We start from the raw sequence: 24,208 nt of genomic DNA, 5'->3' as shown, positions 1-24,208 counted from the left end.
TGTATGAGAATTGACATTTCAGCTCCCAGAAGGGGGTGTATGGGGGTGGTAATGGGGAAATGGCTAGTTAATTTTTTTTATGGTCATATTTGGTTTCAGCGACCCCAAAAACGGAGGGGTAGGGAGAACTACCCTCTGGGTCTTGACATTTTTTTTTTGTGTGCCTGTGATTATTAATGATTTTACTTTATTTATTTTAACCTTGTACTTTTGTATGTTTGTACCTTGTTTCCGACTGAAAATGTACTTTTGTGTATAAGAGTGTTCTATTATATTCTATTCTATCTATTAATTTATTGAAAAATAAACCACAACATATTTAAATAGTTTTTTAATTAAAAATTTAATCATTTAAAATTTATTTTACAGAACAGTAAATAAATGAATAATTTTTTTCATTCATACATTGTATAAACTTATAAACTAAAAAAAAATATAATTAAAAAATATAGGTGTGCTGTAAAAAGATGTAAAAAGGGTATATTAAACAATTTACCTTCTTACAATGAATCAGGAAAGAATGAAAAAACGTGAAAATAGTAATATCGTTTTCTGTGTGGTTTGTTTTGAATTGCTACCACCTTAAGCAACTCCAGGAGCATTGCTCACTCACACTGTTCTCAACCTCTCCCAGCACTGTGGCACTACGGCGAGCATCTGGAAGTGTCTGCATTCATTTGTGTCTCTAAACCATTTAGCTCCCCCTCGATATCCTTAGCGTCTTGCCGGGCTTGAAGAGCTTGAGAACTTATTGTTTGCAAATGTTTTTCAAGATCGTCTTGAAAAGCTGTCACTTGTTTAATGGCATCTCCAACACGATCTTGAAACAACATATTCACGCCGAAACTATCATCACCGGTTCCAACAGTTGGTTGAACATTTGGCAGAGTAATCTCGTTTACACTAATGCCGACACTTCCTAAAGGGCGTGATCTATCTCCAGTTTTACCGGATTTTGCACTGCACATAATCTAGATCTAGGCACTGCACCTTATTTTATGCCAATGGAGTTGCACAAATACACACAAAATAAAAGTTATTTCACAAAAATGTATACACACAAAGGGTAGCAATCGAAAAACGTTAACCACACGGAAACAATAAAGTAACGGTTTAGCATTGATCAGTGCCCTCCTCAAATCGTCCTCGTTGTTGATAGGTAGTAGATCTTGATCACTAGTGTTAATATATGAAATTAGAAAAGGTACGTCTCTCAAGTGATGCACGATGCACGCTTTGAATTAGATCGAGAAAATTTCCAAATTTTGGTTGGGAATTCCTTTCCACACAGAATCTTAATCATTTCAAAGATAATTGTCATTAAAATTTCGAGCATTAAATTATTGAAACCTAGGTTGGTTGTCTGTTTAATGTGAGCAATACTTGATATGATCCCAATTTTTTGGTATCGTTTATCGACGTTAGGTACATTTCGGTAAATAAACAATTATAAGGCTGCTGCCTATAACATACATTTATAACTTTTATTTATGATTGCGATAATTATAACATTGTCTATAATTTACACTCCATATGTCAAATAATCTTTACTTTAATATAAATGTGGAAATTTACTGACTTTTTACTTCTATTTTCCTACTGTCTACCAAAAGTTCTATAATAATCTTGTTTTGGTCAGTAAATGACACTAGAAAAGATGATGTCTTCCAATTGCACCACGAAAATCGTCAAATTTTCGCTGTGATATCTTCCCATGCAGAATTCCTGGTGTTGGGTATCAAACTGAAAATGAACAAGAACAGAAGAAACACATGTTACAAATATGAAAACAGTTACAGCCTCATCATTTAAAGAAATATTTTCGAATTTTCCAAAAAATTAGCTGAGAAAAATATGTACTTGTATATTTCAAATGTTCAAAAAAAAGTAGTATTTAATTAGAGTTCCGTTATGTTTTTTTTTAATTTTTAAAATGATATTTGCGCCTTAATTTAAACATAATTTTATATTACGTATATATATTTGAATTTGACGTAAGAAGACTTTAGAAAGTAACAAATATATCGTTTGAAATTCAGATGTGCTTCAAAAGGAGATATATAGGCATGTTAATTTGAATTATTTTCAGGTAAAAACTTATATAGGGTATTTTTTTGCATGAAACTAAATTTGTTTTGCTAGGAACTTCTCGCTTAGTGGACGTCTTATTTATTTGGGTGCGACATATTTCTTGAATGTCTTGAATAGTATGATGGTTTTCAGGTTACTTATATACCTATTCGCCGCCAGGCTTACATTGCGCTCCTTTAACCTTATGGGGTGGTTATAAAAAAGTACCAACTAATCTTAGAGTCAAAAACAGTTTTAGGGTAATATTAAAATATGTTATTTCCTGGTGTCATATTCAGAAGGTTCTATCTCAGTAGACGTTGACTTTTGTATGAAGTGAGTTGACTTAAATCGTCGTCAAATAAATAATAAAAAGTCTCTGCGGTCTTATGTTACAATGGGTACACAATTACTTGATAAATATACCTAAACTAATAGCATAAATGTGTATTACTGCTTTGTTTCATCATAACAACATTGAGTCTTAGAAAAAATTTTTATTTACAACAAAAATCCAAAGTAACACGTTACACATACCTAAAACAAATTTTACACTGCTTAAAAAAATTAAAATCCAATGTGACGCCCAAAAAAAGTTAATTTAATTATCTTAAAAACAATGACAATGGGTGTACTTACTCAAATAAATAGAACACCAAAATATTTTGACAAGCTGTATGTTTGGATATATTAATAAAATATGTGAATAAATATAATAAATAAAAAAAAATAAAAAATTATTTAGAAGACAGTTAATTTTAAATTTAGTAAATAAATGTGTAAAACTTACGTTTTGTATGTGCTTAATTAAGGGATCAAGGGCCAGAACACTTCACAACACAACTAAATATATGTACACTACTGGAAAATTGCAAAGTATGACTTGCTACTAGCTACGTTTGAAATAAAATTAATTTCCTAAATTTTATCTCATAGCCTTTACCCAGATTAATTCAAATTAATTTGAGGCATTTGGCCTTTATCGGGGAGGGTAGGATTAAGCAGGTACCTTCTAGGGAGGTAGCATATTTAGGTACAATTTCCTGGAATTTAGAAATATCTTAGTATTAAACGCTTTAAATCGGTTCAGTGATGAATACAGAGTACGCAAAATATTTTTATATTATGTACCAAAATTTAAGAAGCTGTACTAGCGACTTATCTGAATTTATCAAAACACGTTCAAAATGTTTACCAAAATATAATTTGCATTTAAAAAAAAATGCCGTTATTTTTCAGAAAAATGTAAACAGAATCAATTTCTTCACATCAATTTATAACGCGAAATTAAGCAATTATCGTAAACAATAATTTATCGTAAATATTTTTTAGTATTTTTGGAAGTAGTGATAAGTTTCCATGCTATTTTATGTGTTGACTTAATGTGATTATATGTATTTTCACTAAAATTATGGCTGATTTGCAAGACATTTATTGACATATTCGTATTTTTTACGTTAAACGATAACTAAACATAACGTTCACAGTTCATTTTGGCATTGAAAATATTTCGCAAACTATAAGAAATAGAACCTGGTATACCTTAACATAATCGAAAAGAAATTAAATTTTGCGTCTGCCTGTGTCAAATTAGGGTTCCATTTAAAAAAATTGACTGAAAACTATTGAATTATTTTTCTATTTGAACTAAATATACCAACCAAGAAAATAGGTTTTTTCATAGTTGAACGAATGGCGTTAACAAAATTTCCTTTTGATATTTAAACGTAAATTATTTTTTTAACTTTAGAAACATGAAGGTAAATGTTTATACACGAAAATATTCATAATTTTGACATGTTTGACATTAAATAATGCACAGTTATTATGTAGGTACCTACTAAAAATTTTAAAATCTTTTAATGAAATATTTTAAGTATGTACTATGTACCTGGAAATAACTTAATTGGATAAGGAAATTTAAAATCGATTGAGCATTTTGTAAAATTAATCATAATGTACTTATTTACAGACCTCTTCACGTCTGATAATTGTATTATTATAATACTTATGTATTACCTGACCGTAATCACTGAATTGAGGGTGCAACGTAATATACAGATTAAAGTATCAAATATTTGATTTGTTGAGATTCTGTTTAGGTATTTAAGATTCAATAATGATAGTGCTTATTTTAAAAATTCTGAATAGTAATAAAAATTACATGCAAAACCATTAACTATAGAACATAACGTAATGTAACGTACACTTTTTATAACAATATCTTGACCATATTTAAACATCTGAATGCCTTTTTTTGTATCTTGCAAAATAAGGTATATTTACCGTAAGCAAAATAACATTTTTGTGTTTTCAACCCACCCTGTACAACAAAATTGAAGTTCGTCATGGTGATTCGTATTTTCTAAACAAGCAAACACTTTTATCAATAATAGGTAGTTACCTTTTTTGGTATCTTTAATTTTTTGGGCCATTTGTTCTCTTGTAAACTCAATCCGCGGGCATGCTGTATATGTCAATAATAAAAAATGTTCTCTGCTCGTGGCTCTTTACGTGAGACCCGAGATCACTACAGCAGCATTTTAATAATGCAGATATATGCTAATTGTAAGTGTAATTTAATATATTTAACAGTTATATAAGTTTTAAATTTCTTGTTGATGCTAATGATTTTGAATACTAATATCAAATTGTGATTATGTGTACATTATTTGAAACGGAATGTTTAAGTTAGGGGTTGCTACAGTTGATATTACCATATTAATATAATTATTGAAAATGTGACTGATTGGTAATTTCAGCATAAAGTTCAGCAATTAATTTGGCACATTTAAAACTAAAAATACAGAATATTAATACAATATTCAACTAAATGCACTCTTTATGTACATTTCATTGTAATCAATTAAAGTGTTAGTTTTTATGGAGAAGCAAGAGAGAAATTAATTCCACAAAATTAAAATCATTTAATTTTAAAATCATATCTATTTATAGTTTTTTTCAATTTATTACCCAATCGAATGTCTGCAGACAAAGTATATGAAGAATCTGCAGTTGCACTTGCCTAAATTCAAACAGAAAAAAATCTAAAGCATACCTTAATGTAAATGACAGTGAATTTGGTTTAATTTAAATAAATACGCAATACCCAAGTGGTATAAACGTATGTATACAATTGTTACAATCATTTTTGCATTGCTTCCAGTGAATTGTTTTTTTTATATATAAAAGCATAGTTACAGCACAGTTTTAAAGCCTTATTAAATAATATTTCAGTTAACGATAGAATATCAAAAAATAAGACGATTTGTTCCTACGACTTATTGTATTTTGTTTTTCGAATACAAGGAGCTAAAGATGATTTTGGAAAAGAAACCGCTGACTTTAGAGCAACAAATTGTTTTTTTTTTTAATTATGCGGTTTCAGTGATTTTAACAGGAATACCTTTTTGAGTAACCTCTATAGCGGATGGTCAAAAATTAAAACCGCTGACATATTTAGCCCCTTCAAAAATTTATCTACACCAAATTTCAAGGCAGTACATTGTGTCGGGAAATATATGAATAAAATTTGATTTTAAAAAATCATCTTTGGCGCCTTCAAAAACAAAAGACTAAACAATCATCTTGTTTTTTTAAATAATTTAAAGGGAAATAAATGAGTTGATTTGATAAGATAAAATTATATTAAAGATTGAGAATGAATAAGGTTTGCACTATATTACTAATCAACCTTAACAAAGTAAAAAGATGAATATTGTGTTGCCTAATATAAAGGGGTATAAAAATGGTAGCAGGAGAATATTATATTGTTTCCACTTCCATCTACATGTATATGGATATTTCAGCTGCCAAAACTGTCAAATTTATAATATTGTCCTTGTTTATATATGGTGTATAAATACTTACGGTCCCCTATCACCTTTGAATTAATGGACTATCAAAATTAAATAAGTAAAATCGACCAAAATTCGGCCGGCAATTTCTCATCACCAATCAAATATCAGAAGGGATAGGAGAAATATGATGCAGGAAAAATTATCACAATTTAATAATATCGTAAGTAAAGGTTTGGCTACACCTCGTATAAAACAATTGGACGTGACAACACTAAGATGGACACAGTCCTTGTCATTCTCATTGATAGTACATATAAATATTGTTTTATATTAATGATATAAATATTATACAGAATCAGTATTACTAGGAGTGAAAAATTTAACCACAGCTTCTTTAGACTACAACAAAGCAATTAACCGGATATATTATCAGTTCCAAAATACTTAAAAAGAAAAATTTTCAAAAAAAAACATTAAAATTTTTTACACAAGTCATCATTTTTAAGATATTTCATTGAAAGTTAGCATAAGGAAGTTTTCGGAAAGGCAAACATTAATATCAACTTATTTTTACCTAAATAAATAAATAAATAGTAGTCGCTAAAAACATCCTAGAGTTCTGTTTTTACAATTTTTTTTATTGACAGAAATTTTAAGAATATGTGTCAATTTATTTACTACTATAAAAAAGGTATATTGTTGCCAATCCATAAATTACATGGTTTAAGAGAAAAATGAATTTAAATTTTCTGTTGTAGTTACCAGTTACTGTATATCAAATATTATATAAATAATATATAATTATATTGTATAAATAATATTTAATATTAAATATAGTTTTGTAAATAAATAAGCACGTTAGGGAGCATCATTCTAGTTCTAGTGTTGTCATTCACAAGCTTGACTGGTTGTCTAACTATGTTATATTTAAACTTGGGGAATATTACGATGATGCTCTGTGATTATGATTTTCCCAATCAAAATGTCATCTCCTTATGTCACGTTTGTACCCATTATATTATGCAACACAATACCTTCATCCTGAAGAAATGGGCAAGTATTGGAGCTTTTATTTGGAACAGATAAGAAACAAGGATATAAGTTTAAATTCCAAGATAAAAAATGTAAAATAATATTATATTTTAATTTTTCGTTTCGGTCTTACATGTATGTCTGAACCGCGACTATTATGTTTAGGTCTTGGTATGGTTTAGCGTTTAGTTTTTATTATGGGTTACCTTAATTTCCATTTCATTCTAAATTAAGTGCGTCCTCTTTTTTACCTATACTTGTAAAATGTAAAAATCAAAAATATGTAAAATATCCCGTATATCAGGGGTACATACATACAATTTAGTAACCCATTAATTAAAGAAGTTATGTAAGCTTTAAACAGGTTGTAGAATTGCAGATATTTGACCACTGGATTAAATTTCTTAGGAATTTTGAAGAATCGGGCAATATCAGAAAAAGATTATATCCTTTATCACTTTAATGACAATAAAAATAAGAAAATGTAGGTATATAAACGACTAAAGTAATAAAGCCATTAAATATACGTTTTATAAATTTTATTAGTGCTTGTTTTTATTGCTGTATGTTGTTTTTCGCGTCCATCATATATTATTTTAAATCTGTGACTTTATCAACGATAATCATCAGCGCATAAAACATATGCAAAAATTCAGGGTGATTCGCAACTTATCCAAAAAAATTTGGGAATAGATGCAGCATGAGAAATGGAGTCAATATCGTAAAAAGAATTTTTGTAAAATCCTTGGTTTCCGAGAAAAAAATTATTGAAGTTATAGTACATTTAACCACTACATAGCTGGACAACTGTAGTTTCTAGCGTCATTCGCAATGCGCGTGGAGAGCCACGTGGCCTCAGCGATTCCGAATACTGAAATCCGACTTTGTAATCGTCGTTGCCATAATGTTTACCTTTTATATGTGGTGTTTACAATAGTTTTTTTAGTAGTTAGTGTCAAAATTGGTTTGCGTGTATAGCAACTCGGAGTTGATGGATATCGTTTTAATTTATGGTAAAGCAAGACATTTGTATTATGGTGAAGCATTTGTGTTATGGTAAAGCAAGACAACATTCGTGTTAGTTCGTAGAAACTGATTTATTTCTTTTCTTGCGAAAGTTTTTGTCCGTTTTTATCACACCGCCGCGCCATGCCGGTCGCATTGTGCGAGGTCAGGTTTTACAGTGGACCAGTTTCCAGTGCCGTGCAGAAGTGTATTTTTAAATCATTTTCGAACTGCCCTTTTTGATTTTTTCTTTACAAAATTGTATTTGTAAGGGTCCCCTGTACATTCAGAATTTTTTTTTGGATAAGTTCTGAATCACCCTGTATAATAGATATAGGGTCCGTTCTGTAATTAGCTTCAGTAGAATTTCAGCAAAACGCACTAAATAGAGGAGTTGGCAACCTGCTAAGGAAATCAGTGAAGAAACCTAGTGAAGAATGAACACGTGTGTATTTTAGCTGTTGTGCGGTCTTTCATCGATCAGTAAAGTTGTTAGTTAACAAATTTCGAACTTTCGGAGCAATTTACTACTATTCCCAGTTGTTTCTCTTAGCAAAGCCGCCAACCCCTCAACAAAAGTGCGTTTTACTGAAATCTAGTGTTCTAATAACAGAACACTGAACAGACCCATAAACAACTATCTAGTCACCACGGATTTGTTGACACTGATGCAAATTTGCAAATATTACGTGGCATAATTGGATAATGTTATGTTCATGACTGTTCGAGAATACACTATTTCTAAACGATGCGACAATATCCGTGACACACGTGGCACTCGACAATTTTGTTATCAGCACAAATTCGAGAATCGGGCCCCTGAATCTCTTAATGAAGTTACATAAATAAAATGAGTTGTTGAAAATTCGATTTGAGAAAGGTACTGAACTTCTCGTAGTTGAGAATTTGAGTATCAACAACTCTTTTCAGATTAATTTTCACGTCTTATATTTTCCTCCCAAACGTTCACAAAATGTGGTAACGAAAGGGTCGGCAATTTCTCATCACCAATCAAATATCAGAAGGGATAGAAAGGGGTTTGAATTTCCATTATACTTTGTTTTAAAACTTTGCGCTGAAGGACATCTTCAATCAGTGGCATTGTTCGAAAATAAACTAGCATAGTACGCGTCTACAGATATAGATACTTTTGGTCTACAGAAAGTTTTGGTTCTATTCTTTGGTGTATTAAAACCTCTACGATGACTTAAACTAATAGCAAAGCGACCGTATAAGCGGTGGAACAAAAACCCTTAAACTAGTATTCATTCAATATCAATACGAAACTGGAAAGGTTGGTTTAGGATTTAGGAGTTACCTAGACGACAACAATATCCGCACTTCGAGGTGCGTTGGCTTCTAGTATATATAATCTACTAATTTTGTCACAATAATGAATATAATAAATATGTTCGTGTATAGGCAAAAAACTTATACCTGATTAATCTAATGAACGTAACGAAGTGGTCAGATTTAGGGAAACAAATGGGATATTTCTTATCCAAATAATTGCTAACCTACTATTAGCTATTATGCTAACCTACCTCCTATTCTAATTATTCCCTCACAAATAGGGATTATGAAAATGGGGTAGCTGTCTATTATCTAACTTTTATTTATAATAACAGGAGCAATAACGCAGTTGAACACATTGCTTGTGTGAAAAAAAAATCCCAAATCTCGAAACATAAAGTTTTACCCATGATGACAAGTATTCTAATAAATGATGCATATGACGGGAAATCTCTGGTTTTAAGGTAATATAAAACACCCATCGGTTATTCATCCTGATGTGTAAAGGTTTAGATAAAGATAAATATAGAATAAGCTTATTTATTAAGATTATACAGATAGATAAGATAGTAATAAAACTTTACCTGATTGTCAGTGTAAATTTAGAAATGAATTTGGGTACTTGTGTAGCGTTAGCTAAGACTTATTTTGGTTCTGTCACGACAGTTCTAGAACAGTCCGGAATAGTTACCCAGTTATATTGTCGATATCGCTTCGCTTAGTTGTTCCGATAAATGATATGGTCGGCTAATTCGAACTGTCCTAAAACAATTCCCCTGTCAGAACCAAACCGGATATTCTCCGCATCCGTGACTGTGGTAGGAGAGATTATACGTTGATTTTGTTAGATAAGTCTAAAGTGCTACTATTAATAATGAATTAGTTCGTTACAAATTGAATTTTACGGTTTTTATGAATTAACAATTAAACCGATGAAATCATATTTATTTAATCGTTCGCAAACAATTTTTAGTAGTACTAAATTTTCATGATATAAATATTACCTCTAATAGGTTTACCTCAAGTGTCTCCGCGATCTTTTGTTTTATATTATTTGAATTATTGCGATTTTGTATACAGTTACGAGATACTTGTTAAAAATGTACAATTGCTTTTATATCACACGGCTTGCTTTCGTCGTTACTTCCTGTTAAGCTACCTAGTAAATTTCTACGCATGGGTGTAGCTAGAATTTTTGCTCGAGGTGGGCCAGGGCTGCAAGCTCTATGTGGAGACCTCTAAAAAAAAACTGCAATCAGCGACTTACCGATGTAAAATGTCAAAACTTAAAACTCTTTCGTTTGATTCTAAAATTATTATTATTATTAGTATTATTATTATTGGATCTTTTTTTTTCTGGGCCGTGCACACCCCTGCCCCCCTAGCTACGCCCATGTCGTTTAAATTCCTTAAAATTTAAAAGTAAATTTAAATCTTTTCTGTTCAATGAATAAACATTTTCCTAGTTTAGTACATAGGAACGTATGTATATTTAATTGCTATTATTATTTTAATATTTTTTTCTATGTAAGTCCAAGTATTGCTGGTGTAATTTAATGCTAGATGGAGTACCTATGTTGCCCATAGAGTGGTTTTTCCCGCAATGTCAACAGTTAAGATTCTTGTCTGTGGGGTTAGATATCTGTCGAACATTGTTTGACTTTTAATTGACTTAATACCTTTAAAATAGAGTAAAAAATATTGTGAGCTTAGATTCGATTGATCAATTCTGGTATCAAATTTGAACTCAACTCATTAAAAAACGTGCTAGAGAAATGCGAGGTCTGGATTTCCATATAATTTGAATGTTTCGGATGCTTTCACGCCAGTTTTCAATGTTAGGTTAGAATTCTAACCTATACGTTTACGAGTATAAAGTATTTGAGTATTCATTTTTATTATTACACGCACGGTTGTTTCTTGCGATGTCAGAAGATGTCATCAGTTTTTTCTATTTCCTTCTATTTTTTTGAGATTAGAAAAAAACCTGACGTGATGGCGCAATTCTAATATCAAATTTGTATTCAACAACTTAGAATACATCGGGATAGGGGTGTCTAGTCTACGTAATATGATTTTTTTTGTGTGCCTGTTTTATTAACCGCATTGAATTTATTAAAATATTTCTTGATTCACCGTCTCTTTTTCTATAAATCTTCCATGGTCTTCAGTGTTCAGTGGCTCTTACTCGTGGTAAAAGTTCGTAATTACAGTACGTCTGGCAACACTTAATACCTTATTGAACTCTCTGCGTGAATTTACTACAGTCTTTACATTGTTGCCAATTGTTGTGCATTCAAATGAAACACGTTTTGTCGGCATAACGTAAATTCACGCCGAATTGAATATGAGACACACATAATATATTCTCTAGTTTTTAAGGTGTTCAGTTTATTATTTAATAGTGTTGTGAGTAGTAATGGATGACCATTCTTGGAAGTGAGATAATGTTATTTCTTCTAACTGGCAACATGGGTCAATACGAAACAACAAATGTCAAATATAAAACTGTACCTACTTGTAGGAGGAATGCAGCTAATTTTCAGGACTTTTTATTGGAGAATTACAATGTATCTTTATTGTAGTACCTAAATGCAATCCACGGCGTTATTAAAGTTTTTCTGTGTTTAAGCCAGTGTTGTTAAAATTCTGAATTAAACAGCGGAAAATGTTAATTTTTCTTGCACTTGTCAGAGCCTGGGTAAGTTTTATAAGCATTTTGCTAATCGCCTGGGTAATACTTAGTAAAAAATCTTAAACGAATTAGACTTTCTAGAATTACCTAATTCTAACTTTCATATGTCTTATATAGGTTTAGTAATATTTTATGCCCTATGTTAAGATTTTAAAGTTAACTAAACTTTTATAGCATTTCACAGTGCGCTTCCTAAATCTATATTTGCGTACAGTATACAGCGTGTCCCCGGCAGATCGGTGAAACGACTCTTGTAAGAGACAACAAATATTGGCGTTGAAAAATGACCTGGGATTCAGCTCTGCTTGGTTGTGATTGTGAAATAAAATCTGCTATGATTTCAAATCCGTATGCAGTAAGCCCTGGAAATTTTGAAAAAAAATGTGCCATTTTCGTACGATATACGACAGAAAAATTTCTCAGAATGAAAAACTGACTACAATGTTGTTTTTTTTTTTGCCTCATCTCGGTTCTGGGCAATGAAGAAATTGCAGGAGTAATTTAGGGCACAATTTTGAGTAATATTTGAGTAAAACTGAGTAATATTTTGGTAATACGTCAGTAGTAGTTGGGTATTAAAACAACTATTTACGTCACCCTGGTGTCTTTATTATTTGAGTAATACTTGTAATTAATTATGAAAGTGAGTATTTTAGCGTACAATTTTGGCCAGCGGTTTTTCCCTCGCTTATGGGTTAATAGTTTGCGACCACATTTTCCGTTCAAATAAGGATAAATTCCAAGATAAATTATTTATTTTTAAATTTCGTAATTTTTATAACGTAATCGATAAATATTTTATGACATATTTTAATGCCTACGATTGTATAGAACAATTTTATTTTATGTTCAAATCTTTTAGTGCGAAATAAATAAATTTTAGTTTTTAAGTGTGCTTCGAAACATTAAATACAAGAGGACCTTTCCATAAGATTTTTCGATGATCGTGAATACTGCTAAGATGTTTAATTTTTTGAGAAAATATAACAAATTTGAAAAATTCACTTAAATTAAGTGTGTGTGTTGATGACATTGAAATTTTGTACACTTCATTTCAATAACTTTACTTAATAACATTCAGTCGTATCCCATGGAAAAAAATTTGAAGTCCAAAAGGTCAAATTTGAATTAACTTTTTTTGTCTCTTACCTACTACAGTACAGTAAATAATAGGCCTTCGTCCAGTTTTTTGCTTTATTATAACCAAAGGTGTATGTCTTTTTTTAAAATCGGACAAATTTATTTATATACTCATAGATTTTTGCCATAAGCAGTTTAGCTGTATCAGAATGTATTACCAAATGTTTGGTTTGATAAAAAATTAATAATTCAGTAAATATATATTTACTTATTTATGAAAAGAAAATCAAAATTATTAAATCCAGAGCTTGACCAATAAACCAAACCACCTTAAGAATAAAACTGGACTGCAATTGAGACTAAAAGTGTTTAGAAGTGTAGCTATCTAAATTATTTCAATTGATTTACATGTATTTCAGATATTTAACAATATCTAATCATATTTGTGTCGATTTTTGTATATCTACATCTATTGTTAAATACTTCTCTCAAAGTACACCTATTCTAGTCGATTTTTTAGATAATTATATAGTAACGGAATTGCACAACTTCATTGTTATATATTTAAATTAATATTTAATTTTTATTACACGATTTCTTTCAAATTTGTTATATACATATATTATTGATCGCAACATACAAGAAAAAAACATCAAAATTCTAAAACCTAAATGACCGAAGTGACTTATTCAATTGTATTATGAAAACACAGCACATTTATTTGCAAAAAGCACAGCTGAATCCCAGAACGCCATGTTTCAACAACAAATTTTATTGAGTTGTTTCACTTAACCGTTGTTTCACTTATCCATTGTCATAACTTGAATTCTACGCATACAATTCAAATTATTTTTACTGACATAAATGTTACAGCGTGAAACATGTGTGTGAACAAATAGAAAAAAAAATCGTTCGTTTCTGGTTATCACCAGAACTAATTTAATATTTTCAACATCCTGTAAATCCTCTAAACCGTTAAAAAATTTATATGGGTTTGTAAGGTAAACTTGCGCAATATTTTGCATCTCTCTTTTCCATCTCGGATTTTTTTATCCACCCTGTGAATCATCCCTGTTATGCTTGAGCTACATTCGGATTCGGTTGAAATGTCCAAAAACGTGTTTTTTTCGGCTTGCTATGCCGTGGCCTACATACTTCATTGCCGTTAGTTACATATTTACATTGCCTTAGCAAGGAATCTTTGTTTTGCCCTTGTTCTCGGGCTAGGCTTTGTGGGGGCGGACCCGCTATCAGAACACCTATATAGGTCCATGTTCCTCAGACAATAGTAGTACATACTATAAAATGTTTCGCCGTGGCCTCTGCAACTAGTCACATCCAATGCATCTAAACGTTTAGCTGTTCTGCACTGTCGGTATCTTTAGTGGTGACTCTGCAAAGGCTTCGCTGCGACTGAATTAGTCGGCTCAGTCGGTAGTAAGAGACGTAAAAAAACAAAAATCCGAGGGTAGTAATTTTTTCTAAAAATACGATTTTAAATACATTCTAGGTGTTCACGAAGTACAAAACGTAGAAATTTTGCATTTTCTCGTAACTAAAACTACTGCAACTTCTCATAAAATAAAAATTTCTACACCAATATTTTTTCGACGTTTCAATTAATATTTAATATTTAATATTTAAAATCTATAACCTCGAAAATTAGCTTTGTTTTCAATAAAATGACAGACCTTTTTTCTTGGTAACTTACATATATATAGAATTCAATTGTTTTTTTTCAAATCTCATTACATAAGCATTTACTCACCCTGTAGGTACATTTATTGTTTTTCTACCAGAATTTTTCAAACTTCCCTATGATAACGAGTTGGTAACAATTGGAATTTCTTTTTCTTTTAGCTACAGATCTACCAAATCCTCTATTACGGTCTGTTTTCTTTTAATATTTCTTACGTTTATTTTATCCAACATCCCTTGAGATTTGTTTTCATCAATATCTTTTTACAAAATCATAACCAAAAATTATGTGCCTTCATAATAGCAAAATTGTCAAATATTAAACAGAACTTTTCTAGGTCTCCCGTTGCTGGCAAAAATTTAACAACTTTTATATCCCCGCGGAAGGTTCAAATTAAATATGGCCCCAGAAAAGCCTCACCGCTAACAATGAAACAATAGATAATTTTTTGATAATTTTATTTTTAATACTAACCTCTCTTTAACAGAAATAATTCATGTTGACCTTCAAAATATGCAGCAATATTCATCCTCTTCCAACTCGTTATCTTATCAACTATAAGGCGGGTGGTTCAGCTCAGAAAGTTGTCGCGAACAAGGACGACACTTTTATGACGCAAACCAGGAAGTTTTTTGGGTGAATAATCGTACGTAATTTTGTTAACGTGTTGCCGTAGGTATATAACTGGAGTTATTGTAGTCATTCGGCATACCTATATTCAACAATAATTATTCCTAGTCGGTCGTAACTATGAACTTTTGTGTGCGAGCTTTGTTTGAAGCCGGAGAACCCATATGGGTCCGTCCATTGCATAACCCTAATTTCGTTTCTGGATCCTAGTCACAGAATAAGGAACAATTGCTTTGTATTCTGTGTCCTGGTGATCTGTCACTATTTAAGGTAAAAATGTTACATTCAAATATTTTAAATTATTTAGAGAAACCTTACTAAAACTTATTCATGTATTTATCATGTAGAATAGTCAAAATGTTTGGTTCAAATATATATAATATTTTAGTAATAGTAGTTTCAAAAGATGATCTTCGAGAACCATTGTTTCCATTTTGGTTGCTTCTGGCATCATCTTCAATGGATTCACTATCTAAACAGATCAATATTTTACTCTAAAATGTTATAGAACTTCTTTTTCACATCCTGAAATAATTGGTTCGTGAATATTTTAGGACTATCATGTTCCTTTATTAAAAATTTGATGATACTGCAACTTTCTAATTTTACAAACTAACGTGGTCAGTTATTTCCGTCACGGCTACGTAGATATGTTTTCTATACCCCTCGTAGTGTAAAATATCTAATTAAAGAAGTATTACAAATGGTAATAATAACTGCAACAAATAATAATTTTTGTAGATAATTATTCTTATGAAAATAAACTTTTAATCCTTTATAATATCTGTTATGTAAAAAGTAGTTTTTAACCAATGGACATAACTTTTTAAAATGTTTAGTAATTTCTAAATTAAATAATTAGTTGACCTCGACTTATACCTATATTACTATATTAGTATTTGTTTAATTGTAAGATAATTTTATGGAGCGGTACTACTTTCTATTTATAACGGTTTGAAGTAAAAAAAACATCTCGTTAAATTTGTACGTTGTGGTTTTTGCAACTCGTAGATTATTATATTTTTCTTAAAGCGAAACATTGCGTGTATTTTATGACTATTGTTATCACTGAAAGCTGTTTTAAATCCCATTTAGGTTTTAACACACAGCAGTGAGAATCAGTAGTATACAATGGTTATGAAAATAAAAAACACTGCTGTTTTTAAGAATTAATTGTGTCACGTCATAAATATTTTACTTTACTAATTTAAGAAACAGCATTGCAATATTGCAAAATAAGCAATGTACGCTAGTAGGTATATGTTTGTGATTCTAATATTTTGTATTGCAAACAAGTTTCTAAACAGTACATTAATATATAGGTTATACATTTATAATTATTAATAATACTTTTTAATAATTAAACCATATACTACAAACAGATACAATACGTCTTTAATGTTACTGGATAAAAAAGAAAAAATAGTAAAATAAGCAGGATGTTAACGGTAATTATCTTATGATTAGTATACGTCATACCGTTGGCAACATCAATTTGTATTACCAGTGTCGCCCACAATAATTGTGCATCATAAACGATAAGTGTGCAAATTAGAGCTAAAAGTTAGTAGGTACTCAGCCAGACTAAAATATTTAGTTGGGCTTGTATTTATTCACCAGTTTTTTTATAAATATTATTAGATAAATAATACTGAATTTTGAAAGGATAGAAAATATTTTGTATGTATTTAGGGTATCTAGAAAATAGCCCGATCACTTAATTTCACCCAAAAATTTATTAGTAAAATATTGAAACATTGGGTACATTTTATGGCTACTTGAAAATTAATATGGAAAGAGTATTTTATCAAATACACGTTGTAATAGAAAAATTTAAAAAATTGACCTTGAACTAATTACTAACAGCATACACGTGTTTAATTGTAAGATGTTTAGTTATTTTGAACCGAAATAACCAAAAGATATATGTGGTTCCATTTAAATTTGTAAAATTGCATTTCCTTCAAAGTTCTTTGTTGTGGAGCATCCCAGATGAGCAATATCCCATTTTCAGTAACTTTGTTACCGGAGATACGATTTCTGGTTTGTTAGATATAAACTAGCTGCTAAATTGGCCATTTCTAACCATTGAATAACTTCTTTTTTGCGGTATTTGAACTTTGAAATGACCTCCACTGGATTTGGATCTACGCTAACACTTTTTCCAGAAATCACGTCAGGAAAAACAATGATTTCTTCCAAATTAACCTTTTGGTTCAATCAAACACACTCATCCATCTTGTATATAATAGTTCTTTCTTGTTCTTCAATTGTACTTGCATGAAGCACGCTAACTTCATTTAATAATACCTTGGAAAATTTTATAATACTTTGTAGTAATTTCGAAATAGGACAATGAGATGGTAGTACGCTGTTATTTGACTTACATTAACAATTGTTGTGGTATGCAATTTATATCAGCTTTTGAACTGACCAAAAATTTAACAGGAATAAATCCTCCTACATGTAACGTACAAAACCATGTGTCGGCAAAAATACATGGGCGTAGCTAGGGGGGAGCAGAAAAAAGATCTAATGTTTTCGTCTTTGTCATAAATTTTTTCTTTTTTTGGAGACCTCCATAGAGTTTGCATCCTTAGGCCCACCTCAAACAAAAATTGTGGTTACGCCCATGCAAAAATATTAACATTATTTGCATGTAAATTCATTACAAACAATTTATTGTTATCCCTCGTTCTTAGGCTGGCTATTTTCATTTTCTGCATTAATAAATTTAAGTGACTTACATACTTTTTGAAAATGTCCCACCATTTTGAACATTTTGCCTCTCTAGCTGAACACTTCCATCGCAGATGCCTCTTCATACCGCAAAAAAGCATGTCGTATCATTTTTCTGACCTTCCTTTGTTGTAGCTTTACCTGTTATGCGTCCATTACTAGCTGGTAATTTGGACTTCGTGGTATTTCCCTTCATGTCGAAACAGCTCTCGCCTCCATCGTTGACCTTGAAACTTGCCGTTATACTGCTCCTTGGCTGTACCAGCATATCTGGCTGTCTCGCTGCCTAGACTGCCTCCCAGAGATAACGCTACCATCATGTTGTATTTCCCTCGGTATTACTCTTTCAGGAATTGTTGCGTGTTTTTTCCTGTATAATACGTTTATTTTATAAAGTTGATGCACCGAAGCTTGAATCTTACTTTTTAAAAACGTTTAATGAAAGCTACATAAAATGAACTAAAAAAAGTATGAGTAACTCCGTTAAAATTACGTTTTCGAAAGTGTCATAGCGAATTGTTTTTATTTTTAAATATTTAGTATGAACGACTATTAAAAGATTTTACCAAAAAGTCCTCTTGTTTAAGTTGATAACATTAATCGTAAAAAAATTACGTATTTTGCAGTATATACGAAGCAAATGTAAAAGAAATTATCTGAAGATGATTGATCACAAAACATTATAAGAGCAACATTTTGTAATATTTCCTAATGCTCTATAAAATTTATAACATTAAAGTATATTAGTTATTTTTAATAATCCGCTAATAGAATGTTATGATCAATTTTCTGAACAACATGGGTCCTGTGGGACTTTAGGCTTTAGTTTGTTACCAATAGTAAAACTATCAAAAATATATCACCCCTTAATTTTTCTGCTTATAGTTCCCGAACACCCTGTATACGGGTGCGTGCCATATTCGAGTGCGAGTTCTTCCTGTCTTCCTAAAGTCCTTTGTTTCCAAGTACAAAAAACAATGAATTGCATTAAAATTGCGTAGAACATCAGGAAGCTATTAGGTGGGGTTGAGTATACAAATAGGCATAATACAGCAGCAAAACTGCTTGCTTGAACCCATATTATACAAGGTACGTGCATACCACAAAAACATCAGAGAATAAATATTATAAATTGTAAGGGAATTTAAGTACACACACACACACAGATGAAACAATTAAATACAACAGACCGGATATAACGTTTCGATGAAAAGTTGAAAATATTTAATTGATATTGCGGCAACATCTGATTAAAACTATTAAAAAAAAATCAAGAACTGGCAAAAAAAATAGAAGGAATTTGGAAACCAGATTCCCTTTTTCCATTTTATTGTCGTTTGGACCCTAAAAAAATTAAAATATACAATTTGACGCCATTAAGCGAAAATTTCTAATCCAGCGCCAATTGTAGTAATTTTAATATATAAAATACATTTAAACATAATTTCACTAACCTTTTGAAGATTCACATTTCACTAATCTTTTGAAAATTCAGAAGGCTGGTGAAAACAACTGATCAACTAAACTAGGCAGGCCTCATTCTCTTTGAGTCTTATTCACAGTTGTAGTAATGTTTATATTTAACAGTTAAATACAACAGACCGGATATAACGTTTCGATGTAAAGCTGAAAAAAATCTAATTGATATTGCGGCAACATCTGAATAAAACTATTAAAAAATATCAAGAACTGGCAAAGAAATGGAAGGAATTTGGTAACAAGATTTCCTTTTTCCATTCTATTGATATTTGAACCCTAAAAAAAATTTCTAATCCAGCGCTAATTGTAGTAATTTTTATAATATATGTAATACATTTAAACACAATTTCACTAACCTTTTGAAGATTAACATTTCACTAATCTTTTGAAAATTCGGAAGGCTATTGAAAACAACTGATCAATCAAACTAGGCAGGCCTTATTCTCTCTAATTCTTATTCCCAATTGTAGTAATTCTTATATTTAACAATTAAATACAACAGACCGGATATAACGTTTCGATGTAAAGCTGAAAATATCTAATTGATATTGTGGCAACATCTGATTAAAACTATTAAAAAAATATCAAGAACTGGCAAAGAAATAAAAGGAATTTGGAAACAAGATTCCCATTTTATTGTCGTTTGAACCCTAAAAAAATTAAAATATACGTTTTGGCGCCACTAGGCGAAAATTTCTAATCCATCGGCAATTGTAATAATTTTTATAATATATAAAATACATTTAAAAATAATTTCAGTAACCTTTTGAAGATTCGCATTTCACTAATCTTTTGAAGATTCAGAAGGCTAGTGAAAACAACTGATCAACTAAAGTAGGCAGACCTCATTCTCTCTGATTCTTTATTCCCAATTGTAGTAATTTTTATATTTAAAAAAAAAATAAAATATACGTTTTGACGTCACTAAGCGATAATTTCTAGTCCAGCGCCAATTGTAGTAATTTTTATAATATATATAATACATTTAAAAATAATTTCTCTAACCTTTTGAAGATTCTCTCTGATTCTTTATTCCCAATTGAAGTAATTTTTATAATATTTAACATATGCATGATTTTTGCAACTGTTCAAATAATTGCGTTATACTATATGATATAATAGAAATTAAATACAACAAACCGGATATAACGTTTCGATGTAAAGCTGAAAATATCTAATTGATATTGCGGCAACATCTGATTAAGACTATTAAAAAATATCGAGAACTGGCAAAGAAATAGAAGGAATTTGGAAACAAGTCCCTTTTTCCATTTTATTGTCATTTGAACCCTAAAAAAAAATTAAAATATACGTTTTGACGTCACTAAGCGAAAATTTCTCATCCAGCGCCAATTGTAATAATTTTTATAATATATAAAATACATTTAAACATAATTCCACTAACCTTTTGAAGATTCACCTTTCACTAATCTTTTGAAAATTCAGAAGGCTGGTGAAAACAACCGATCAACCAAACTAGGCAGGCCTCATTCTCTCTGATTCTTATTCTCAATTGTAGTAATTTTTATATTTAACAATTAAATACAACAGACCGGATATAACGTTTCGATATAAAGCTGAAAATATCTAATTGATATTGCGGCAACATCTAATTAAAACTTCTTAAAGAATATCAAGAACTGGCAAAGAAATAGAAGGAATTTGGAAACAAGATTCTCTCTTTCCATTTTAATGTCATTTGAATCTTAAAAAAAACTAAAATTTACGTTTTAACGTTACTAAGGGAAAAATTTCTAATCTAGCATCAATTGTAGTCATTTATAATATATATAATTCATTTAAAAATAATTTCACTAATCTTTTGAAGATTCAGAAGGCTAGTGAAAACAACTGATCAACCAAACTAGGCAGGCCTCATTCTCTCTGATTCTTTATTCCCAATTGTAGTAATTTTTATAGTATTTAACATATGCATGATTTTTGCAACTATTCAAATAATTTCGCTATACTATATGATATAATAGAAAAAATATACAGAAGTAACTGTTCCGATGTGGCAAGTGAATTAATATTTCAATTAAAACTTGGGAATTTTAATTCTGCAATGTGTATATAATTAGATATTACGTATCAAGTGTTTTTTAAAATAACGTTTAAAAGTTTATTAAAAAGAGTATAATGCCGGATTTTCATAGTTAATTCAGAAATTAAGAAAAGTACTTTAACTTTAATTATTTCTTTTTCACTGACAAATTTTGACCAATGACATTTCTAAGTATGTAGTCACTGTCATACTAGCCTTTGCCCCCACCTATTTTGCATTTACAATGTCATGAAATACCCTGTATATGTATGTTACAATATTTAAAAATATATGTCGGTATTATAACTGAAGAACTAGAAGTTATAGAAAAATATCGCGTACGTCATTGAATTTTACGTAAAAAAATTATCGGCATTCAACTTTTCTCGAAAATCGAACGGTTTCTAGACTGTCAATATTATTGTACAATTTTCATATTGCGCAATATCATCTGTGGAAGATTTTTAAAGGTTATATATAATATATTGAGCAAATCAAAAATAGTTTGATATTTATTGAACAATCGGAAAAACAATGTAATCAATGCGTAATATTGCGCAATACTTGTTTATTTCTATTTGGAACGTCGTGTATTAAACTTCGTTGTGCTTGAAATCCTCATAGGAGGGGGAAAGTTTATTTTGGAATCTATACAAAGTGTCCCAGAAATAAGTGCCAAACTTTTAATCACGAGTTTAACGCATCAAAAGCAACAACTTTGGCGTAGTATTTTTTCAAAAACTAAAATTTTTGTCGGGTATTTTGTACCAATTAAAATAACGCTAACGAGAAGTCTACGAATTAAAGAAACATCAAGTAATATGCAAATATTTTATTTTATCTTACAATTTTTTTTCTTAGCATAAATATTAAATACTGGCACTAATTATTTTTGGGCTTCTTTTTGTTTACTGTTAACTAATTGTAAGTGTTTCAACTTATGCTCCAAGGACGGGTAACAAAAATTTAAAATATAAAAAATATATTGCTTATATTATAAACGATGTTATCGTAAAAAAATATTACATAAAAATTTGAGTTTCATCGAGTTAAAAGGGTGGTTAAAAATTCCCGAGACACACTGTAGAACAATACCAGTGTTATTTAACGTAAAATGTAGCAGCTTTAATTAAAAGAAGTGAACAGTACGACCAGTTGCTTCTCAAGCACAGGCAAAGGTACCCTGAAGCTGACAGAAACCAACTGGTTAAAAAAATGTAACTACCTCATTGCGTACTAAATTTCCAAGAGTTGAACCTTATCAACGATTCCGTAAAGTCAACCACAAACTAAATGATTGCACAATTCCATAATGCCGTCTAGGGACACCTTTCAGTATTATTGTGCAATATTGTACAATACCATTGATAGTGATAGAGGCTGGTCGCTTTATCTACATTTTGTCTATCTCCTCAGGAAATAACAAGAAATCTGATAAAGTGGCGATTTAGCCCACTCTGTACATATACAAGGTGTCCCAATATGTGCATGAAAGTGCCATGTTCTTGGGATGAAAATAAAACGACTTATCTCTATGCCAATACCCTTGTTTATATATAATGTTAGACAACCAATCAAAGTTAGAAAGGGAAACACTAGATGGCGACTCTCTCATAAAATCCCTGTCATCCTCTTTGAAAATGTAAATAAAGAGAAGGATTTTATAAGAGAGTTGCCTTCGACTATTTTCATTCCTAAGCTTGACTGGTCGTCTAACTGTACTGTATAAACAAGGCCTACATATAGACTTTTTACCGAAATAATTGCACTTGGCAAAAATAAGAGATATACCCCCACCCCTAAACGAATATGCTCATATTTCTTTTGTTAGTCTAATTCAGTTTTCCCGTTCCTGTAAGTGCAATTATTTCAATTATAAAATTGAAATGTACGATATATACATACATACAGAAATGTATACATACAAGCTATTCCATTTCTGCTCATCTAGATTAGTTCATTTTTGCACCACTTGGTTGTCCTTTATATTGAATGAGAATTACTGCGTTGTTAATTCCAAATGTCGTAACTGATAAAGTAGATATGGCTAAATCTTATAATGCTGATTTTATGTAGTAATTCTGAATGCATTAAAACACTATATTAATACAAATAAGATACATTATAAATGTAATGAAATAATATATAAAGTATATTTAATAAGTGACGATGATATTTTTTGTCTAAACATTTGAAACAATTGCAGGTACGGTATTTGCATTTTCCTAATATGACAATCTACTATTTCAGTCAGAAATTAGATTACCATAAATTTTATATATATTTGTTTAGCCTCATAGACTAATAAAAAAATTCTATAATACAACTTCGTTTCACGCCAATAGGAATAAATATAAAAATAGGTACTTAGAAACGTTCCGTTATTGCTATAATTTTCTTATTTCCTCATTAATTGGGTAAGTAGAGGTCAATTTTATCAACTGCCCTGTACTATTGTATTAATTCAATTAATTGTGAAAGTATATTTTATTTTAAAATTTTTTTAATGTACAAAAGATACAATAGTTTTTTAGTATTTCTTTAACAAATGTATGAATAGAAAAATAGAGGAGATTAATAATAAATAAAAAATCCAATATTACTTACACTTTAAAAAATATATCGAAATATTGTCTGTACAC

The 24,208-nt window shown here is 30.3% G+C and overlaps 1 protein-coding gene across 1 annotated transcript in view; it reads left to right on the top strand.

The window, feature by feature from the left end:
• The first annotated feature begins 11,477 nt into the window (after positions 1-11,477).
• The window catches only part of LOC108910980 (trehalase), a 32,096-nt gene continuing 19,365 nt past the window's right edge, over positions 11,478-24,208 (top strand). Inside the window, exon 1 of the mRNA XM_018715774.2 lies at positions 11,478-11,901. The gene's annotated coding sequence lies outside the window, so the exon portion shown is untranslated. The remainder of the gene's footprint in view (positions 11,902-24,208) is intronic.

The sequence above is a fragment of the Anoplophora glabripennis genome, unplaced genomic scaffold, assembly GCF_000390285.2.
Source record: "Anoplophora glabripennis isolate ALB-LARVAE unplaced genomic scaffold, Agla_2.0 scaffold182, whole genome shotgun sequence".
In the NCBI taxonomy this organism is placed as follows: Eukaryota; Metazoa; Arthropoda; class Insecta; order Coleoptera; family Cerambycidae; genus Anoplophora; species Anoplophora glabripennis.
This window is presented reverse-complemented; position numbering and strand designations above follow the sequence as displayed.